At 41.2% G+C, this 22,098-nt stretch overlaps 1 protein-coding gene across 3 annotated transcripts in view; it reads left to right on the forward strand.

The window, feature by feature from the left end:
- The window catches only part of NEGR1 (neuronal growth regulator 1), a 474,712-nt gene that overhangs the window by 249,055 nt on the left and 203,559 nt on the right, over positions 1-22,098 (forward strand). The gene's annotated exons all lie outside the window — the stretch shown is intronic.

Raw genomic sequence — 22,098 nt, forward strand, 5'->3', positions numbered from 1 at the left:
CCCAAACTTCCACCATGGACCACTTGAAAATTGCTGAGAGACTTGGCAGACCATATAAAGAAATTTCTACCTTTTGTAGTGGCTGTAATGTGTTGCAGTAGATGCTGCATGGTTTTTAATTCTATCTTTATAGCTTCTTCTATTTCTTTTTATTGCATTTTATTGTATTGCAACATGAATGCCACAGAAATCAAGCAGTGACATGTTCTTACCAGACTTGTGATATGCCACCTGAATGAAGTTCACAGACCACTGGTGTATAGCATAGTGTCCTATAGCATAGAGGCTAGACTGAGCTGTCAGACAAAATATTCCTGTTTCAGGTGTCACTTCAATGAACCTGCTAGGTGATCTCAGGTAATCTTTGGGTCATCCTGTCCTGCCCTTAAAGGACTGCTGTAAGAACTACTAAGTTAACGTATGTTCTTTCAGAGTGCTGTAGAAAGGATGACGGTGATTGTTTTAACACTTATAAAGCACTGAAATGTCAAAGGGCTGTACAGATAAAACAATCCCAACCCAATGGTTCACAATTTCATAGACAATGTAAAGGCGAAGAGAAATGAGGAAAGAAAGGTGAGTGTAAGCATTGCAACAGTTTCTCCTTCCCTGATTGATAGATGGGAACAAGCTAGTTTTACCATGCCATTATGTACTCCCTGAGAGGCAAGGGATGCAGCCTCTCAGTGGACCTAGGTGCCCTGACCAGTGGCAGACCAAAGCGTGTGTTACTTCCATTCCCTAGTTCCAGGACAACAAATGCTAAATATGATTATGAGAGAGCAGTAAACACATTTTTAAGAAAACCATAAAAGCTGTTGTGGGCCCTGTGACACCAGCCAGGATGGGTTGGGAATGGCAGAGAAGAAAGACTCAAGGGTTGAGGGTAGGGAAAGCTCAAGCAATGATGGAGAAGGGGGTCCCATGCTGCTGTTGCAAGGGAGGGAGAGTTAGCTGGGCTGATTCCTACTCAGTCTCATGAGAACAAAATTACCAGGATCACCATAGAGGCAGCTGGCCAATTGGCTAAGCCAGCTGAATTGGAAGTCGAGGGAGAGTCAAAGGGCTAGACTTGGACCCTGTTGCCAAGGATGAGCTGTCATCTGTGCCGGCACAAACAGACCTAGCAGGCCCACTCCTAAGGAGTGTTTGCTTACAAGCACAGTCTTCTCATTTGGGACAGCTGCATGACTGACTTGCCCCATCTACCCTTTAAAAGAGGAGCAGAAGCAGCTTGTCAGGTGTTGGGACACTGAGTTTACTTACACCTAGCTTTGTATCCTAGAACTATGCTTATGAACCACAGGACTTTTAGCTGATGCTGAAATGGTGTGCTGATTTTATCAATAAAGCTTTTGGGGCTTTCCTGAGCTGAGAGTCTTTAGATTAAGAATGGAAGCCTGTCAAAAGCTGGCTTTAACAAAGAAGTTCAACACCCCACTGTGGGATGCATGGATTAACACATTTTCATTATATATGGTGCAAGCGTCATTCTTACAGGTGGCAAATAGAATGCTTAACCAAATTTATTGAGACTTTTAAACTGTTTGTTGCATCACTGCAAAATACCTTCTGTTTCTCAGAAAAAGAGATTACAGATAGCAGCAAACCGAAGGTGCAGTAGTTTTATTGCAGTTTTATGAGGGTGCCTTGAAATTTCTATTAGCGATAGCGAGGTTCAACGTTTTCCCCTCCAATGTCCTGAGACATAGATTCTCAAAGGGCCAAGACCCCGCCACGTGCGAATGTGATAAGATGACGCCGGAGTCGCTTCAGCACATTATGTTCACTTGCCCCTTGTTCAATGTGCCACGGGCAAATTTGTTGGGATCAATCATACAGAAACTAGAGGGTACCCCACCAAAATTCCACCTTGCCCAAATCTTGCAGGACAAGGATTCCCACACGACCCTGAAAGTGGCTAGGTTCCTGGTCGCTGTCCTCTCCCAAAAGCGACGCCAAGGAGCGCTACAAGCTAATTAAGGCGTAGCATGCCTTTCCATCTTATAGTATTTTATTGTTATAGTGGTGTTTTAGCGACTGTTTTTTTTTTCTTTCCCCACGGCACAAGCTGTCACTTATGTGTTGTTTTTACCTGTATGGGCCTATGGCCGCAATAAATATTATCTTATCTTATCTATTAGCGATTCCTAGCTTTCCAGATAGAACTGTGGCTCCTTGGGAATAACCCTGGGTAGTTAAACTTCTTTTTGTCTGTAGTGCAATTATGGTCTCAGACACTCCCTTCATGCTGTGTACTTTTTAATATATAGTCATAGGCTAATGGAAAAGCAAACAATGGTAACCAAACTGTAATAATTTCACAGCAATAAAGGGTTAGTTGGAAATGTTATTAGAATCAAGATGGAGTTTCTCTTGATTCCTGCCTGGGAACTGCTAACAACTGGAAAGAAAAGTGAAGCTTATTAAACTGACTGCTTTGCTTCTAAGTGGCCATGTCAAAATAACCATACAGATCTGTAAAGGAAAGTACCCAAATTCCCACAGTAGATATTCCCCAAGATAGAAGCAAAGCCTCAGAAAGTGGAAGAGCCACAGTTCAGTGGAAAAGCACATGCTCTGCATGTTTTAGGTAGATCCCAATTTCAATCCCTGGCATTTCTTGATGGAGGTGGAAAAGACCCGTCTTTTGAGCACTGGAGAACTGCAGCCTGTCGGTGCATACAATGCTGGTAGATCAGCGTTTCCCAAACTTGGGTCTCCAGCTGTTTTTGGACTGCAACTCTCATCATCCCTAGCTAGCAGGACCAGTGAGCAGGGATGATGGGAATTGTAGTCTGGTATAAGGCAGCTTCCTGTGTTCTTCCTAGGAATGTGGTGGACTGAGGACCAAACTCCATGTTAAGCCCAATGCATACTTGAATTACTTGCAAGTGTGCATGTGGAGAGAGGGGATCTTTACTGGGAATGCAGCACACGGAAGAGGGAGTTTACCTCTTCCTGCTTCATTGTGGTCAGATCTGAAACATACCCATATTCACACAACCATACATATATGCTAAATATGACTAGAATCTTTGGGAGTAGAGGTGGGGAACGCAGCAGCACCATCCCCATGCTAAACCTGTAAGTGCTTAAGGTAAAAAAATGAACATGTAGCTCCACAGCTTCACATTGGGTCAGGGATTTGATAATACATTAATGTGTAGCTTAGGCTACGTATGCACTATACCTTAAAGCACATTTGAAACACACTTTCCCCCACAAAGAATTCTGGGCACTGTAATTTACACCTCACAGAGTTACAGTTCCCAGCATCCTGTAACAAAATACAGTGCCCAGAATTCGTTGAGGTGGAAAATCTGCTCTAAAGGTATATAGAGTATACGCAGCCTTAATCTGAAGGTAAGCAAAAAAGGGGACAGGGCTCCTGAGTCCCCAATTGTTGTGTAGAAGAAGGAATTTCAACAGTTGAATTTGGGCAAGCTACAGCTAATAACCTTTCTTCTTCTATACAAACTATTAAGCCCTGTCCTCTTTTGCATGTGGTCACCCTACAAAGACTTCAGGTGCTGGTGTCTGAACTATTGTGGCACTTCCTGATTATTATTATTATTATTATTATTATTATTATTATTATTATTATTAGGGCAGGGGGACTTCTGTGGCTTTCATGTACCAGAGTGTGGCAATGTTTCATTGAAAATGCAGAAAGTAGAGTGAGAGTACAGTTTGCACCTCCATTGCACAACAGACCAATTACTTAAAAATGTGTGGCTTTGGAAATTATCCTTGAAAACGAAGTGCAAATGGATATTTGCACTCACAGCTACAGTTTCCCTTGTAATGCCTGTAAATATTCCTAGTTGAGAATGAAAAGGTTTAAGGTCTTATTTAGGCACAAAAATGACATCTGTGGATAGAGTAATTAGTGAATGCTCCTTTTGAATGAATGTGATTTCCATACTCACACATAAGGGTTTAAAAAAATATAATATATTAAAATCTGTTTGACCAGTTTACAATGAGTCAAAATAACGGGGTGCATCCTAAAAGCATTTTGTCATCCTGGGTTCCTCTGCCCCTTCCACAAAACCTTTCCAGAAAGTTAGAGCATCTCAAGACTACATTAGCACAACTATATAGACTTGGAGGGATGAAAAGGGGAAAATGTCCTCTTTATCCTTTCTCACTCCTGCAACTCTTTCTCTTCAAGCCTAGCTTCCTTCCTAGAGACAATCTAGAAGGGGAGGCAGAATTGGTGGCTTTTCAAAACTATAGGAAAAAGGGGGAATAGTTTTGAAAGAAAGGGGGGTAAAGCAAGAAGGCATCATGGTAACCCCTTCCTGTCTCTAAAAAAATGTTTCACGGGTTCAGTGGTCGAATTGTGACCCCTAAAATAGCACCAAAGCAGCCACCCTAATTTGCTATGTGAGAATGCAGTTGCAAGTTGTGGGTGGTTATTTGATGATTGTAGTAATTTAGAGACATTTTGTTACTGGAAACATCAGGGAGGGAGTTTAGAGATGATTCCTGGAGAATACTGTGAGGGGGCAAAGCCTGAGTGGCTGAAGAAGCTCCAGCAGAAAGCTAGCTGTTGTAATTGCTAATTAATGAAACCACTATGTTAACGCTTGTCTCAAGATATTGAACCCAACCTTATTACATGGTGTCAGAAGCAGAGCCACAAGGCTTCTGAAGGAGTGTGTAGCTTTCTTCTACCTTGGGACTGCGGGGCACTGTGGGCAAGATGGGCCCCACCCAAAAATCTGTGGCCTGGTTTCCATCCAGCAATAGAACTGCCAGCCTTCTATGGAGTTTTTACAACCCCCACCCCACCCCCTGTAGATGTCTAGAAACGTCCCAGAAAACTGAAGAAAGTTCAAGCAAAGATTTGAACTCTTATCAGACAGCCAGAAGGGCTGAAGGAAAATCTGATAGAGTAAAATCATCAGTACTGTTTGCATGTGATGGGGGAGGAAGCATTTACAATAATTTCCAGTCTGCAGAAGGACAAAACGGTTGCAGTAATGTAAGCATTTGAGGAATGCCATATACCCAAAAAGGGACATTTGAAAGCCATAGATTATTTACATGCATGGAGAAAACAGATGAAAATATAGAGCACCATGCTACAAAAACCCTTAGCAAGGCCTGTGACTTTGAGGCCCTAACAGGCTCTCTCATCAGAAATAGACTGATTTGTGACATTTGGGGAAATCTCAAGATAGGAAAAAACTCTCAAGATATGTAGAGCAGCAACAGTAGTGTGGGTCCAAGCAAGAGAACTGAGGCTAGCTGAAGGGGTTGTCCATGCACTAAAAGCAGCAACAAGCACAACAGCAGTGAAAAAGGGAGTGTAGTAGGTACCTAACAAAGCTTCTGGGAAAGTAAACAGGGCTTGAGCCATCTTACAGAAACTGACATGCAGCATAGTCAAAAACAGTGTGCTGTAGTTAGTGAAGCCTGTTGTAACTGTGGCAGGCACAGCCACTTTGCAAAATATTGTAGATCACAAGTGCTGAAACCTCAGGTGCATGTTGCTGAGCTGATACAGAAGATGCAGTTTTATGCAGGTGGAGTAGAATTACACAGCGAGAAGGGAAGGGAGAAGTAATCAATGGTACTTCCTTCCCTTTTCACTGCATAATTCTACTCCACCCACATAAAACTGCGTCTTCTGTATCAGCCAACAGAAGTATAAGTAGCAAAGGTGTCCTTTAAGGTTGACATGGGTGTTCAGGTTAACATGTCACTCAAAGAAGATTAGGAAATACACTCAAGTTAGGCCAAAAATACATCCAACAAATATTCTGCAGTAAAGGTACCAGTAAGAAGATGCTATTTGCCAGGATCAGATATGAAGACATTGTGTATAACTTGGAATTTATTATAGTTTTTAAACAAGTGACTCCAATCTTAGGTTTGGCAGCATGTGAGAAGTTTAACCTTATTAAATGAGTACTGGCGATGAAACCAGCGAGGAACAGGAATATAAGGCATTGATTTTGAGTTATCAAGATATATTTGAAGAACTTGGCTGCTTACCAGGCAAACATACCATCCAAATGAATAAATAAATTTCCCCACTGATCCATCCATGCGGAAAAGTGCCTTTTTCACTTGATGACAGAGAAGAGCTTTCAAGGATGGAGGCTTTGCAAGTCATAGGAAAGATTGAGGAACCCAAAGAACTGGTGAGCTCTCTAGTCATTGTAGAGAAACCTAATGGTAAATTACCAGTTTGCCTTGATCCCAGAAGCACTTAACAAGCCTATCAAGAGGGAAGCATTTCAAACTCTCCACTAGAGAGGAAATCATTTCACAATTTGCAAATGCCTTTTTCCTCAGTTAACTTGATGCCTCCTCTGGCTTTTAGCAGTCAAAACTCACAGAGGATAGCTCCAAACGCTGCACATTCAATATCCCCTTGGGGAGGTATCACATTCTGCAGCTCCCATTTGGTGTCAGTTCAACATCTGAAATGTACCATAGAATCATACACATGATATATTAGCACATAGAGCGGACTCTTCAGTTGATTATATCATTGTGTGAGGTTCTGCGAAACCTGAAAATGATCTGAGGCTTTGGAAGGTCCTAAGTGCAACAAGGGGACACGGGTGGCGCTGTGGGTAAAACCTCAGCGCCTAGGACTTGCCGATCGCAAGGTCGGCGGTTTGAATCCCTGCGGCGGGGTGCGCTCCCATCGTTCGGTCCCAGCACCTGCCAACCTAGCAGTTCGAAAGCACCTCCGGGTGCAAGTAGATAAATAGGGACCGCTTACCAGTGGGAAGGTAAATGGTGTTCCGTGTGCTGCGCTGGCTCGCCCTATGCAGCTTGTCACGCTAGCCACGTGACCCGGAAGTGTCTGCGGACAGCGCTGGCTCCCAGCCTATAGAGTGAGATGAGCGCACAACCCTAGAGTCTGGCAAGACTGGCCCGAACGGGCAGGGGTACCTTTACCTTTAAGTGCAACAGGAGCAGCAAATCAGAAATTAAATAAAAAGTGCATTTGGAATCACTGAATTTTTATACTGTAATTTTATGTTGAGAACTGCTCTGAGTTCTGTGGATGAAAGGCAATATACAAATTTAATAAACAACAACAACTGACATTATTGACAGGTGTGATCTGTAATGAGGAGGGTAAAACCTGACAGGAAGAAGGCTGGGCCTTTTGAAATGATGCCATAGACCCAGTCTGAGAAAGCTATACAATGGTTCCTGGGCAGGTTTCCTCTTGGAAAATGATATTGAAATTGTCATCTAAAGCAACACCACTCTGGGCAATTTGAAAACAAACAGATGATACAGGGTGCACCAGAAGAACAAACATGGATCATATTTAAAATGGAACTTAGCAAAACCCCTGTACGTATTAAAATTCTGTGACCCAGGTAAGCCACTCAAGATTTCTTGTAGTATCTTGCAGCTGGGCTAAGTGCAGTGATTATGCAGAACCATGGTGGTAACTGGCAACCACATATGCACAGATTGAAAAAGAACTATTGAGTTCGCTGGCCAGATATTTCACCAGTTTTCCTAAGGACAGAAAGAGCAAGGAGAAACAAATAAACCTCTGATAGTGTTGTGTTGAAGCAGTTAAATGACCGTACTTTGAGACAAAAAATGTGGCTCCACTGTGTCTTACACACCTATTAAATTGATGTTTACAGCTGATGCACTTTCCAGGGCCACACAACCTTCACTGTACCCAGAGCATAATTCTGATGTGGAAGTGCAGGCATCTGATAGTATAGTTACTTCCCATAGCCGACAGAAAATTATAGCAAATCAAAACAGGAACAGAGAACTAGGATGCCACAGGAGTCCTGAAAGAACTTATACATGAATGTTGGCCAGAGGACTGATGCGGCTGTGATCCAAGCCTGTGGGACTATTGGAACTGCAGGCATGACCCCTCAGTAATAGTTGGACTGATTTTCAAAGGCAGCAAGTGGGAATGTAGGAGAAATTTGATTCACTGTGCATTTAAAGATGAAGCTATCAAGTTTGAACTTTATGAAACAATAAGCAAACTGAAACACAGCTATTCTTCTAAATTCATAGCTATCCAAAGTTTGTCGTGCAGTTCTCCAACCAAACAATATTTCAAAAAAAAAATATGCATCTTTTTAGGAGAAAGTGTGCATAAGCATGACAGTATTGGTGAAAATAACAAACAATAATGCATTATATTAGGGAATTTTTTTTCAAAAATGCATTATTTAGTCTCAAAACTACAGATTAAAATATGTTTATCAGGATAAATTTGCACTAATAAATTTTCATGAGAATTATTTTAAAAAAACAAACTGAATTCAAAATTGTAAAAATGAGAAACAGAGAGAACCAAAACTGACAGGTCCCTCCATCCCTAGTAGCAAGGCAGTGATTCCAAAGACCCTCTGGCATGAAATGCTCAGAAAAGTTCATGAAAGTTATGTAGGAATTGCAAAATGTAAGAAAAGGGCATGAGGGGCCATGTAGCCTGTATATGCACACCATGTATGATAGAGAGCATATGAGAAGGTAAGTACCAAGCTCCTTACTTGGAATCCACAGACATACTAGATAGTTACTGTTGTTATCTATTTGCAGATATCTGCAATCTGAGTGGTATAAGCAGTGCATCAGTGACAGCCTGCCTGAAGGGAGTGTTTGCAAGGCATGGAAACTGAACTTTTTACTGGCAATGTGCCTTAGTTTTCGAGTTCTGAATTTAAGCAGGACTGGCACTCTAATCAAAGAACATCTAGTCCCCATTACCCACAAACCAGTGGCCCCATGGAAATGTCTGTCCAGACAGTTAAAACCCAATGAAAAAAGCAACTGACCTTAGAGATTTATATATAAAGCATTATTGGCTTACTGCAGTACAGCATTGAACAATGACTAGTCCCCAGCACAATTATTTAGAGGTTGAAGGATAAGCTTTATACTACCCATAGCTGAAGAATTACTTATAGGGCATGGCCATATCGATGTATGACGGGCATAGGCAACCTCAGCCCTCCAGCTGTTTAGGACTACAGTTCCCATCATCCCTGACCACTGGTCCTGATAGCTAGGGATCATGGGAGTTGTAGTCCCAAAACATCTGGAGGGCCAAGTTTGCCTACACCTGATGTATGAAGTAAGAAGCTCTGAAGAAACAGCAAAAACACATTTTTTACAAAAGAACAAAGGAGCGCCCTGGTCTGCAACCAGGTAACAAAGTATGTGTGAAAAATTACAGCTCCGCTATCTGGGAATAGAGCAGCACAGTCCAGCAGCTAATTGCACCTATGATTTAGTTCAGAAAGATCAAGGAGAGACTTTCTAGAGTAATTGTAGGTATATCACTGCCAAAAAGTGATTCAGTCATTCCAGTAGATGGGAACAGGGCAGGTTGTACATCAACACCTTTTGCATGATTTCAAGAGCAAGATGAAAAACAAGTTGCTCTCCAGGACAACATGAAAGAAGGCAGCATAGAGGGAAGTGACATGTCCCAGTAGTCAGGAAGGAAGGTGAATGTTCCACAGAGACTTACAGAACCATGCTGAAAAGCCTGGTATGGAGCAGGGAAGTAAGTAGTAAGATATACTCTTGAGTGATGTGCAGGTAGCCTCTCCTGTCCAGAATAGTTGGCTGTTGGTGCTTGTTACTTTTTGTTTAGGTAAAAGGAGATGTAGAGATTATAGTAATTTAGAAACAATTCTTTACAAGAAACATTGTGAGATCCCTGGAGAAAGTTGTGAGGTGGAGGAAGCTTGACTGGCTGAAAAAGCACCAGCAGAAAGCTTGTTGTTGTTGTTGCTGCTGCTGCTCCTGCTACTGCTGCTGCTAATTAATGAAACCACCACGTTAACTCTTGTCTCAATATATTGAACCCAAACTCAGTAGAAGGCATTTGTTTTATTCTATCCTTAATGTGAAAAGCTTGCATGCATGAGGAGCACTGATCCCACAACCCATCTGAAATCTCCCCAATAGGCTTGCTACATTTTTAGAGCACCCAGGGGGCTCACTCATCTTTTGGAAGGCACCCCAGTGATACCGTTATTTCCACATAAAGTTTCTTCGCAAACTAGGAGAATATAATACTGGGTGCTAGTACAATGTAAAAGACTGTCATTTGGTCTTGTCTTGAGCTCAGCTTCGGAACGGATTAAATGGGTTTTTGTAGTTCAAAGAAAATGAATAAGCTGCAGAGCAGAGTTACCGAATGCTCAAGAGACAATCAGTTCGCCAAGAGTTATGCTTTTATTAATCACTAAAAAAATTGATCACAAACATGTCAGTAAATAATTAAATAACAGCTTGGTTATTTTAGGAAATGGTCTGAGTGGCATTATTGTGCCACAATACAGGTAATGATTTTTTCAGTAGAGCCTGTGCAAGGCAAACAAATCCTGCACAAAGACGCTCACAATATAAAACTCAAAGTATTTCTAATTAATCAGTGGAGATCTGATCTTGGCCTTTGCAGCTGATTTTGTAAGAGGTGGGTAGGTGGCAAAAAGTTGCACATTTGTTCCATGACAGGCAGGGAGCTGAAGTGGGTGCATATTTTACTTCTATCCCTTTCTGGCAGAGGTTAGGCTTGATGGACTGCTAATCTAATCAGATATGCCAAATCCTATGCTCCTATCACATTAAAAGGCTTTTAGCCATTCTAATTGAGTCAGGAAACTGGAAAGGTTTGACTGCTAGATTATCTCCTTTTACAGTGGTACCTTGGGTTACAGATGCTTCAGGTTACAGACTCCGCTAACCCAGAAATAGTACCTTGGGTTAAGAACTTTGCTTCAGGATGAGAACAGAAATCGTGTGGCGGCAGTGGGAGGCCCCATGAGCTAAAGTTGTACCTCAGGTTAAGAACAGTTTCAGGTTAAGAACGGACCTCCAGAACAAATTAAATTCTTAACCCAAGGTACCACTGTACTTCACTTTTACCTACCTCACCCAGCCCTGAATCCAGTCTTTGGAAAACAAATCAACAGAAATGGCAGCCTTATTTTCCTCCCTTTCTTGCTTTTTTTTTTTTTTTTTACTACCATCAAGCTACAGGCAACAAATATATCTCCAAGGCTCAGTATCTACAGCTCCCCCCTCCCCATCTCTGTTTTCTGAGTGATAAATTGGGTACAGTAATGAAAAAATGTTGGAGAGTGATGAAAGGTCTGCTGAAAGAACAAGTGCTGGCCCTTTCTCCCTCTCTCCGAATTCACCAGGAGAACGGTATGAGTCACAGAAAATGGGGAAAATCTATGGCATCAAAAATTGAAGAATGATTATCTCCAGAGAGCCTTTCTCCTTCTTCATTGACGGGAAAATTGTTGCATGACAAAATAACTCTTGGTAAGAAATGAAGACCCTTTGATTTACTGACACACAAAAATGCTTCTAAGGTATCTTTCACAGAACCTCACCATGTCATGCAAGAAACTACCTGTGAGAATGTCATCATTAAATCTTATGTATATTACCTGCCACAAGAAACCACCAGGTTTGTGGAGAGACACTTAGGAGCAACAGCATTCTTCTGACTTGATACCACAGCTTGAGACACAGCAAAGAGGCTTTAAGAAGCCTACATACACTTAATAACTTAACCTGATCTTGTGGAATTGTTTGACTTCAGTAGCGCAGGAATGGATACAATGTTCATTAGCTGAAGCTTCAAGGATGATCTATGCCTTCTGACTCCCACTTGGAAGATGACAAATGTTTCCACACAACCAAGGATGCCAACTTAAATAAAATATTGGGGGGGGGGGACACCAGATAAGCCCCACCCCACATAATTGATCACATGATGCAGTGCACACACACCATTCAAATGGCAATACCCACCAAATTTGGGGGGGGCAGCACTCTCAAATAATTTATTGGGGAGGCTGAAGCCCACTCAGCTCCTAGGAGTTGGCTCCTATGTACACAACAGACTCCACTTAGTGACTATAATTAGTAGCTTCACTTATGAATAATCCATATTCCTTAAACAATATTTTCCCCATGCTGACTCCCACTTGTGTACTGACCCTCTATATACAGTAGAATCATAGAGTTGTAGAGTTGGACAGGACATTGCACGTCATTGAGTCCAACCGCCTACAATATAGTCCCCCACCCAATTTGAAAGCATACAGGAACCTGCTTAGCTTTGCAAATTTGCTAGCAGTTTTATTGCTGTAAAGGTAAAAGGTAAAGGACCCTGGATGGTTAAGTCAGACAAAGGCAACTATGGGCTGTACCACCAGGAAGACAATATGATTTTAAAGATCCTAATAAAATTACCAAACAAGTTGAATGGGCATCAACATGCAGAAGCAAAGTCAGTATAAGTAAATGCCAAGTGATGTCCATCAGGCAAAATAATAGGTGTTTTTTTTTTAATCTACGGTATATATAAATCTAATTTCACATATATTCTCATAGAGTCTGAACTGGCTTTTACCTCCCCAGGAAAGATCTTGGATTCATGGAGTGTAATTGTTTTAAAACAAATCAAGAAAATACATTTTGTATCTGCTGGTTTTAATGCTTAGTATTTTGAACTCAGAAGTTAATTCTATTTAGCCTGTGTGAATTGGAACATTTTGGACTGTGTTGCATATTCATACATGCATGCTTGTGTGTCCTGAACCCCAAGCCAAGATCCACCAACATGGGCAGTTGAGCACTGCAGCTCCACTTCCCTTTTGTACTTTTGCAAGCTGATTGCAGCATCTGGGCTTGATGAGGAATATGGCCCTCACCTGTTCCAAGCCTACTCTGGCTGAGGAATCACACAACTCATCCCAGAGCTAGCGAGCCCCACCTGGCCAGCTGTGGGCCCTTGCCTTCCCAGCCTTCTAGAGCACCCCTCCCACTGCTCCGTATGCCTCAGAGCTGGCCGTGTTCATAGAGATAGGAGTCCCTCTGCCTCTGGGTCCTGCGCGTCCTCTCACCCATCCTCCAGCACCCTGTGAGTACTTCTTTCTCCACCCCCTGCTTTCCCCATTGTGTCCCAGTCCCAGCTACATCCTTTTCTGGCATCCTCTTCCTCCTCCCCGTCATCCTGCCAGTTCATGACAGTGAGAGAGAAAGGATGCAATATTAAGCAACATCCCAGCATTGTATGTTACGTGCGCTTGTTTTGCCTTCCCATTCTTCACTTGTAGCAGCTGTCAGTGGTTTGTTTATGTGTATCTCCTTATGTCTGTGTGCATCCAATTAGGAACATGAAAGTGTCGCTGATGTCAGTGACATCATAGCATAGTTGGTTGCTAGATTACAGCCTTATGGCAATTCATGCAGCCATTTTCTCACACAAGGCAACTTTGAGTCAGCTCTCCCATGCAGGGAAATCTATACGAAACCAGGTTTTGTGAACGGCTCTGGAAGGTGCGCAGCTCTCCTACAACCATTATGTGTCCAGCATGCCAGATTTTCTTTTCAACCATTCAAAACAAAGGGCTTTTGAATAATTTTTTTGATAAAAGATGACACCCCAATCTTTGTGTTGAGGAAATGGCTCTGCTCACTTACGCTTACTGGGAAATGTGGTTTTTTGTTGTTGTGTTTTTTTGTTTATCTCATTAAGCATCATACATCACGAGGTATGCTGTTATGATTTTCATTTTATAGATGGGGTAACTGAAGATAAGGAGTTTGTTTCATACCATAGCCCCAGCAGAGCTGGGTTGAAAGAACTGGGATGCCTGGCTGATCCTGGATGTGGGAGCTACACCAGCATAGCCCATCCACATATTCAGCATTTCAATATGGTTGACGAAATGTGCCTGGTGATTTCCATACACCTCTAGTCTGAGATTAGAAATATGACATACACCCTTTTCAAAGACCTTGGCTACTCTGAAGCTTCTGACCTTTTTAAAAAAGAAATTCACCAAAAAAATCCATTCCCAACATGGATTGCCATACATCTGGGTTTTCCGGGACATTTTAGTAATTTCCGGAAATTTCCCCCGGACGTATGACAGGCCTATTCTTGGCAGTAATAAGTTTCATTTTGGGTGAAATTCCTACTGTTCACTACTACTACTATTATTTATTAAATGTCTGTCTTGCCATATGCCCATAGATCTCAGGGCAGTTCACAACATATAATTACAATATAAAAACCACAAAATACATAATAAAAATAGGAACAAAAACCAATTATGCCCTATTCCAAAATATATTTAAATATGCCAATCAGCTGAAGACCTGCTTAAAGAGGAACATCTTTGTCTGGCACCTAAAGGTGTATAATGAAGGCACCAGCCGAACCCCCCTGGGGAAGGCATTCCACAAGCAGGGAGCCACTGCAGAAAAAGGCCTGCTCTCATGTTGCCACCCTCTGGATCTCTCGAGGGGGAGGCACATGAAAAAGGACCTCAGAAGATGGTCTCAGGGTCCAGATAGGTTCATATGGAGAGAGGCAGTCCTTGAGGTATGGCGGTCCTGAGCCATTTAAGGCTTTATAGGTCAAAACCAGCACTTTGAATTGTGCCTGAAAACTAATTGGCAGCCAGGCCATGCTTGGTATACTGTATATATTCCTTCCTGTGGAACGCCCTCCCCCCAGATGTCAAAGAGAACAACTACCAGACTTTTAGAAGACATCTGAAGGCAGCCCTGTTTAGGGAAGCTTTTAATGTTTGATGTATTAGAGTATTAATATATATATTTTTGGAAGCCGCCCAGAGTGGCTGGGGAAGCCCAGCCAGATGGGCGGAGTACAAATAAATTGTTGTTGTTGTTGTTGTTGTTGTATATGTTGAAACCATCTTGCCCTGGTGAGCAGCTGGCCATTGAATTCTGCAGTAGCTGAAGTTTCCGAGGCATCAACACACTGTAGTAATCTAGGTCCATGAGTCAATATCACCGATGTAATGCAAAGGTGCATTTGAGTCAGACAGAGGGACAGGAGAAAAATTGTGAGAGAGAAAGCACAGCAAACCCCTTTGAATACCTGTTTGAACTAATTATTCTGGATAGATATATAGGCCATTATGAGTTATGCCCCATGTTTAGCACTAACTAGGATGTGAAAGCTGCTGCCAGCAATTAACAATGATTAATCTTTGTTTTGAAGCGATAAAAGTGTATGGTGACAGCTAGAAGCAGGCCCACCTTGTCATAATTAACTCAGAATGTATTTTCTATTTGATGCACTTTATAATAATCTTTTAATTGCTAATAGGCCGTTAAAGGTCAAGGCTCTTAGTGGAGGCATCATCTGGTAAGTGGCACTACAGTTCTGACCTAGCATTATTCTGGTACCCTTAGCAAGTGCACAGTTCTATACATTGCTTTTGATATGCCAGCACATACAAATTTTATTCCCTTCACCGTAGTTGTTCCCTACCTGTCCCCCCGCCCCCCGCACCATAAAGCTGACGTTGAAATCAGTCTGCAAGGAATCCATCAGCAGTAGATAACAACATTTACATGACAGTAAATTTCTAGCTGAAATCCACGGGTTTGTTAAACTACATTATCTAAACACTTTGTATAATACCTATGGCAAGGAGGAAGTTTGATGATACAGGTTAATCAAAAGCCGGGAACAAGACTACTACTACTACCTCAAAGAGGCTTCATTTTTTGCCTCGGCAATAAATTGGAAGCAAATGATAAATCAAGACACAGCCATTTTTCTTTCCAGCACAGCCATCGCTTACTCTGTCAGGCAGCCCTAGGCTAAGGCTGAAGCTACCTTTGCACATAAGGCAAATGGTGTTTAAGAAGCGATAGGTGAGAACTTTTCCAGGCCCTGGTTATCAGTAAAAAAATCTGCTAAAGATCTAATAATTTAAATGCAAGGGTAAAATGTATAGCTTTATTTGGTCAATGGCTAGTTTGTGCAGGCAAAAAAAAGGAAGGAAGAAATGGAGCTGGAAAAATGCAGGAGATGATGCTTTCTCTTCCCTCCGTGTAGCAATATGAGTAAGTAGATATTGGGTGTGAACACAGTTGTGCTCTGTATATAAAATGTTGTAGGTCTTACTTGATTTATTATTTGGCTTGGGCTACTGGCTAGCCCAGGCTAACCAATGAAGCCATTCATCTGGAACTGAGGAAGAATTTGACCCTTTGAGCATAGCCAAACTAGCATATCCACATTGGGCAACATTGCTTCACACGCACACTGAGCATGTACACACAATAAAAGCATTTATCACAATACAAAGGACACCCAAGGTAATCAGAAATTAGCAATAGGTATCCTTTGTATCATGTAAGCAGGCTGCACTCACTGGGGAAGATTGCAATGGCACAATCAATATACAAACTTGCATTCATGCATGTTTTCTTCCTTCCACAAGTCCATATGTACCATTCTTCTAATTCATTTTACGTATGTTTTATGTATTGTGACCATGTTTTGTACCCTCATTTTTGTTTATAACATCCACTCTGTCTTGCCTATGGGTCCTATTGCCTTTGAGATTTTTGTTCTTTGATCATATTACACTGGTGGACTTCAAGTCCATTTCTGGGTCCAGCTCAAAGTGCTAGTTTTAACTTGGAAATGTCTGACTCACTTATGGACAGTTCATCACATGCACTTAGTTTTTTTGACACCTAGAGGTGACTTATAAATTGAATGAATGAATATCCAGTACTTGAGATCATCTTCTGAGAACCTTCTCCAGCTCCCTCTGTCAAGTAAGGTGTGGTGGGTGGCTACTTGGAAGGGGGCCTTGGTGGTAGCACCTGCCAAATATCCTTTGTACTCTTTTCAACCCTAGGTAAAGACCTTCTTTAATATTCTCTCAGACTTTTAGAGATTGGTGGCTTTTTAAATATTTTGAAGGCTTTGGTATGTTGAGAGTGTTAAAATCTGCTTATGAGACTTATTGTGTTGATTGGTTTCAATTTTTTGCTGTCTTAAAAAAATGCTGGCTTTCTCTTTTTTATGGTTTGAGGCATTTTAGTGCAAGGTACCCACAAAACCTTGGTTAATGAATGGCATGCAAATCTTTTTAGTAAATAAATTTAAACCATACCTCAATTTGCTATTAGCCACAGGAAAAGAACATGTTGGCATATGAGCATCTGCAAATCTTTTTAGTAAATAAATTTAAACCATACCTCAGTTTGCTATTAGCCACAGGAAAAGAATGTCTTGCCATATGAGCATCTGCAAACTTTCACCTGAAGGGCAGTTTCATTTGGGAAAACAACATGGGGTAAAGAATTGAAGCAACCATTTCCCATTACCACAACCCTAGCTGTACCCTGGATAAATTAGGCTGGATCTATACTGACTTGTTTAACATTATTTCCTCCTATTAGAATCTTATTAGATGTTATTCTAAAATGTCACAGGGCATACTTGTTAATTAAAACATTGTTTTACCTTGGTTTATTTTGTCAAATGTAAGTAATACCCAGCCACATCATTTTCCAAAACGCTGTTTCTTTCCTGGTTGCTGGTTGCTCTGCTCCACCCCCTGGTGTCATATTTTAATTCTTCCTTCCTCCCATGTCCTTTGTTATCTGCGCCTCGAATACTATTGGACAGAGGTCGGTTTGAATGAAGTAAAAAAAAGAAAGATGAAACGCTACAGAGGGACATATGAGCAGTCTTTCACCGATATAGCAGCATAAAACGATTAAAAAATAAGCAATTAAAAAGACAAGGTAATAACGCATTATGAACGTAAAATGTAGGACGTTATCAAAACCATTCCTTAACCCTTCCTTAACGTTAAAAACCACGAGTGTAGATCTGCCCTTACTCAGAGAATAAATCAATCACTCAGAGATGGTTCCATTTTCATGGATCTTCAGATTTTGGTGTAATGTCTATGAATGTACCTCTGCCTTTCGAAAGTGATGGAAGAAATAGGTTCTATTATACAGTGCTGCATTGTCTCATAAAAATAGGCTTTGAAGGGGTGTTGCTTCATGTGGGCCTTGCAAAGGAATTAGTGCTCTTCAGCTGAAGAGTGGAGTGATTAGATGAACAGGATCATGTGCTATCAATTGTCTGTAGCTAGTGCTCACTCCTTTGGTGTTTCTGTCTAATGTAATGTGGTTCAACTAATCACTGAAGGCTTCTTGAGCTAGAGAGGCTCATGCATTGAATACCTTAGAGTGCTGTGTAGGCAAACAATTTCCCCCCCATATCAACCACTTTGTGTTTTAAGGATAACACTGTTTTGCCCAGGACTGCAGTCTTTGAATGGGTTGGAAATTATAAAACAATTTCAAAGAAGTCCTCTTCATTGTTTGACACCAGATGATTTAAGTGGCCTACTTGAGTCACAGACTAATCACAATTCCTTGTCAGGGTATTAATTTTCTTGAAAAGCAGGCATTTTGGGCTTGAAATAAGGCACATTGCGATGCACTATTTTCAGGGCTTTGCACCCTTCATTTGTTGATTTAATTTTTTTAAAAAAAAACCTATGTAGAATGGGGGTTTTTTTTCTAAAGCAGCGAAATTATTTGTGTGTATCTAAATGCATAATTACAAAAACCTTTGCAAAAAGCCCTATTTTAATAATTAAAAATTATTACATACTTCTCAGAAGCTTAAAGAAATGATCTATCATTAGATGGGGAAAATTATACACTATATAATAATGTGCTAGTAGACTATATTCATTGAGTGGAAGATGCTCTAAAATACTGGCAGCTTCATATACTAGAGAATAAAGTAGACATTATCAGGCTACTTGCCTTATTATTCTACCTGGCTGGATTGTATCCAGCTTCTTCCATGCCTGAATGGCGAATAAAGGTGCCTGTGTGTGTGTGTGTGTGTGTGTGCGCGCGTGCATTTAAACCTCTGGCTTTGGTGTGGCTAGAATGTAGCCTAGGGTTTACACGTCCTCTTGCCCCGCTATTTCCCCCCGTAGGAAACTACTCTTTAGCACTCAATCAGAGCAAACAGCAATTTGAGTTTTATCCAATTTAGCACTAAAGAGCAGGGTTTTCCTAGGAAAGGAGCAGGGCAAGAGGAAAACCAACTGGACCCTTGCTTTCTAGGTATGGGACCAGCAGAAGCTGCTCCACCCACACTTCCTTCTGGTCCGCCACTTTTGGCCACTGGTCCCATCCAACACTGTCAAGCCCCCCAAATATTGTCCATGAGGGAATGTGGCCCTCTGGTTGGAAAAGGTTCCCCATCCTTAGTTCAGAGAAATACTACACCAAGTGGGCCAGCGGTCTTATTCGGTATAAGGGAGCTTCCTATAGTCCTAGGCCAACTTAACATGTGAAGCCATTGTAGATGGCATATCCCTATTTTGTAATCTTTCCATCCCTGTTTTGAACTGAAAGGATGATGATAATGTGTTCACATCACACATTAAGGTTGCACCTAAAGATCAGGGCCACAATGCCCACACCATGTACCAGGGAATCAGAGTTAACTCAAAGTGACTTATTACATGTGCTAGTATGTGACAATGGATAAGAGACTGAACAGCAAATGGGGAAGTTCCATTATCAAATCTCACCTCCACCATAAACTCACAGATGACGGTAGATAAGCCATTTAGCCTTGACATCCATCTGCAGAATGAGGATTATAATAAGTCTGGTCTTCTTCACAGTGTTGTAAGCATTACAACCAAGGTCTTGCATGTGAAGTGCTTTGAATTCTCAATAAGGATAATGATTACTAAGAGCAATTCAATTAGTAGCAAACGCCACATGTGGCTTTGTGGTTCTGCAAAACAACTGAATCTTCAGGATAAACTGTTGTGAAGGGTCCATTAATAAGTATCTTCTGCACTGGTTAAAACTTTTCAAATGTCTCTCCCTTCCCCACCCCCACCTCCCTCCCTCTCTCTCTCTCTCTCTCTCTCTCTCTCCCACCCACTAAGTTGGTTGTAAATCTTTGTGCTTTTTATAATGAGTCTTCAATGGATAGCCTTCAGTCTGGCCAGCAGTGGACTACCTTTTGGGCAACATACAACATTTTATATACTGTAATGCTGATATAATACTTAATTGTCTAGTGCAATAAAACTGGAAATAAATCAGAACACAAACACACAAATACAAGGTAAGTTTCATAGTATATTATTGACATTCCCATGAGACGTTTAAAAGAAATTTAAAAGAAAGGAAAAAATGGAAAACCCTTGGCTGCCAAATAAGGTTAAGTAAGGTAAATGGCAACCTCCAAAAACTTTTAGGAAGGATTTTCATTGTTTCTCCCCGGAATCATTTTTTTTGAATAAGCCCTCCCACTCAATGCATTATGAAATAGATCTATATCTATAGGAACAGCTTTGACACATCTCAACTTTAGGATAAAATGAGTCCTCAGACAAGATGATTCAGATACTTCTCAAGTACACAAAAATATTTTAGTGTCAATCTCAAATTGTTTTGCATTGAGGCTGCATCAGCAAAGTGCCATGAGTGGAAGAGCCAAAGCTAAACTGTTTTAATTGTACACATTTTCAAGACATTGGATAATTTCCATATCATTAGAGCATATCTAAATATTCAGCTCTTAAACCTTCTTACCCTGAAATATAAAGAGCCATTTAAAAAATCTAGATTATGGCCTGCACAGTTTTGAATAGATTTTTATATATGCTGTAAGCCGCCCAGAGTGGCTGGGGAAACCCAGCCAGATGGGTGAGGTATAAATAAACTATTACAGTCATACCTTGGAAGTCAAATGGAATCTGTTCCAGAAGTCCACTTGACTTCCAAAACGTTCGGACCCAAAGCCTTGCCGGAAGTTCGGCTTCCGAAAATCGTTTGAAAACCGGAACACTCACTTCCGGAGTTCAATTGTTTGGGAGCCTATTTGTTTGGGAGCCAAGGCGTTCAAGATCCAAGGTACGACTGTATTATTTTTGTTATTATTTATTATTATGAAACTGTGTACCAACTTGTGTACTCAAAGAAATGCACACACATCACTGCACTACTGAAATGAATGAGGAGCTACATGTGTTGCAGTGGAGGTCCATGTCTAAAAGGAATCACTAAATCAGAGCAAAGGAATTTAGGCCTCTGCTCACTTTGCAGTTTTTGAAACATTTTCAAACCTGAAACTCCATAATCACAGGGAATAAAAATGTACTTTCCCGAGGAGAGCTGTAATTCTTGAGCTTCTACCGTGAGTTCCTTAACAGGGAAAGATGGCACTAGGACTGTGCTTTGCCCACTCTTGCCTATGTGATTAATGGGTTCTGATGGGCACTTATTTTTAAGAGTCAGGGTTGTAGCAGGGATAAAATAAGACAGATAGAAAATATAAGCCATGGCTTCAATATTGTTCTTGGACTTTAGCTGCTAATATAATTCGCAAGGCACGATTTCCTGCCTTCTAATGATAACAAATTGCATTTAGCTGGCATCTTTCATCACAATGGGGCCCCAAGTGCTTTATAAACTGATTTGTAAACCATAAATAATCACCCACTCATGAAATGTGGCAATAGATTGTTGGCTCAATTCGTACTGCAGCATGAACTTCAGGGCAGGGCAATGACACAAGACAAGAGCTTATTTAGTGCCTATGGTATTGGGCATGGAAATAATTTCAGCATGGAAGACGACTATTGGAAATAGAATTTTACTACAGAAATAGGCTGAGTGCAGTTACACCACTTAACATGAAAATAGTGACCTGGTATCTTATTGCAGGAAATATAAATTCCTGCTGTAGTGTTGTGGCTGCAAACTGGTAAGCCTGTAATTTTTGCCTGTGCGATCTCATCCATATGTCTGGTATTCAAAGGAGCTCAAAATGTGTGGAGTGCATATGCACCTCCACTTCTACAGTCCACATGTCTGAAGCCACATCTGCGCAGGAGCCTACTTGCATACCATCTGTGATATGTAACATGCCCTCCAACATATCCAGACCCCAAACTGGGACACTCAGCCCTGAAAAATGCACTCAAAATGGATGCCGTAAATAAATGTGAGAAAACAGGATGCCTCCGTTTTTCCAGAACAGTTGTGAGTTATGGTCTGACGTCCTGCAAAAATGAAAGGTGCAGCTCATACCTACAGAGCATTTGTCCTCTATGAAATACAGTGGCACCTTGGTTCTCAAACTTAATCCATTCTGGAAGTCCATTCCAAAACCAAAGCGCACTTTCCCATAGAAAGCAATGCAAAATGGATTAATCCGTTCCAGACTTTTAAAGACATCCCCTAAAACAGCAA

This window comes from Podarcis vaucheri, assembly GCF_965113315.1.
Source record: "Podarcis vaucheri genome assembly, chromosome: 6".
Classification (NCBI taxonomy): domain Eukaryota; kingdom Metazoa; phylum Chordata; class Lepidosauria; order Squamata; family Lacertidae; genus Podarcis; species Podarcis vaucheri.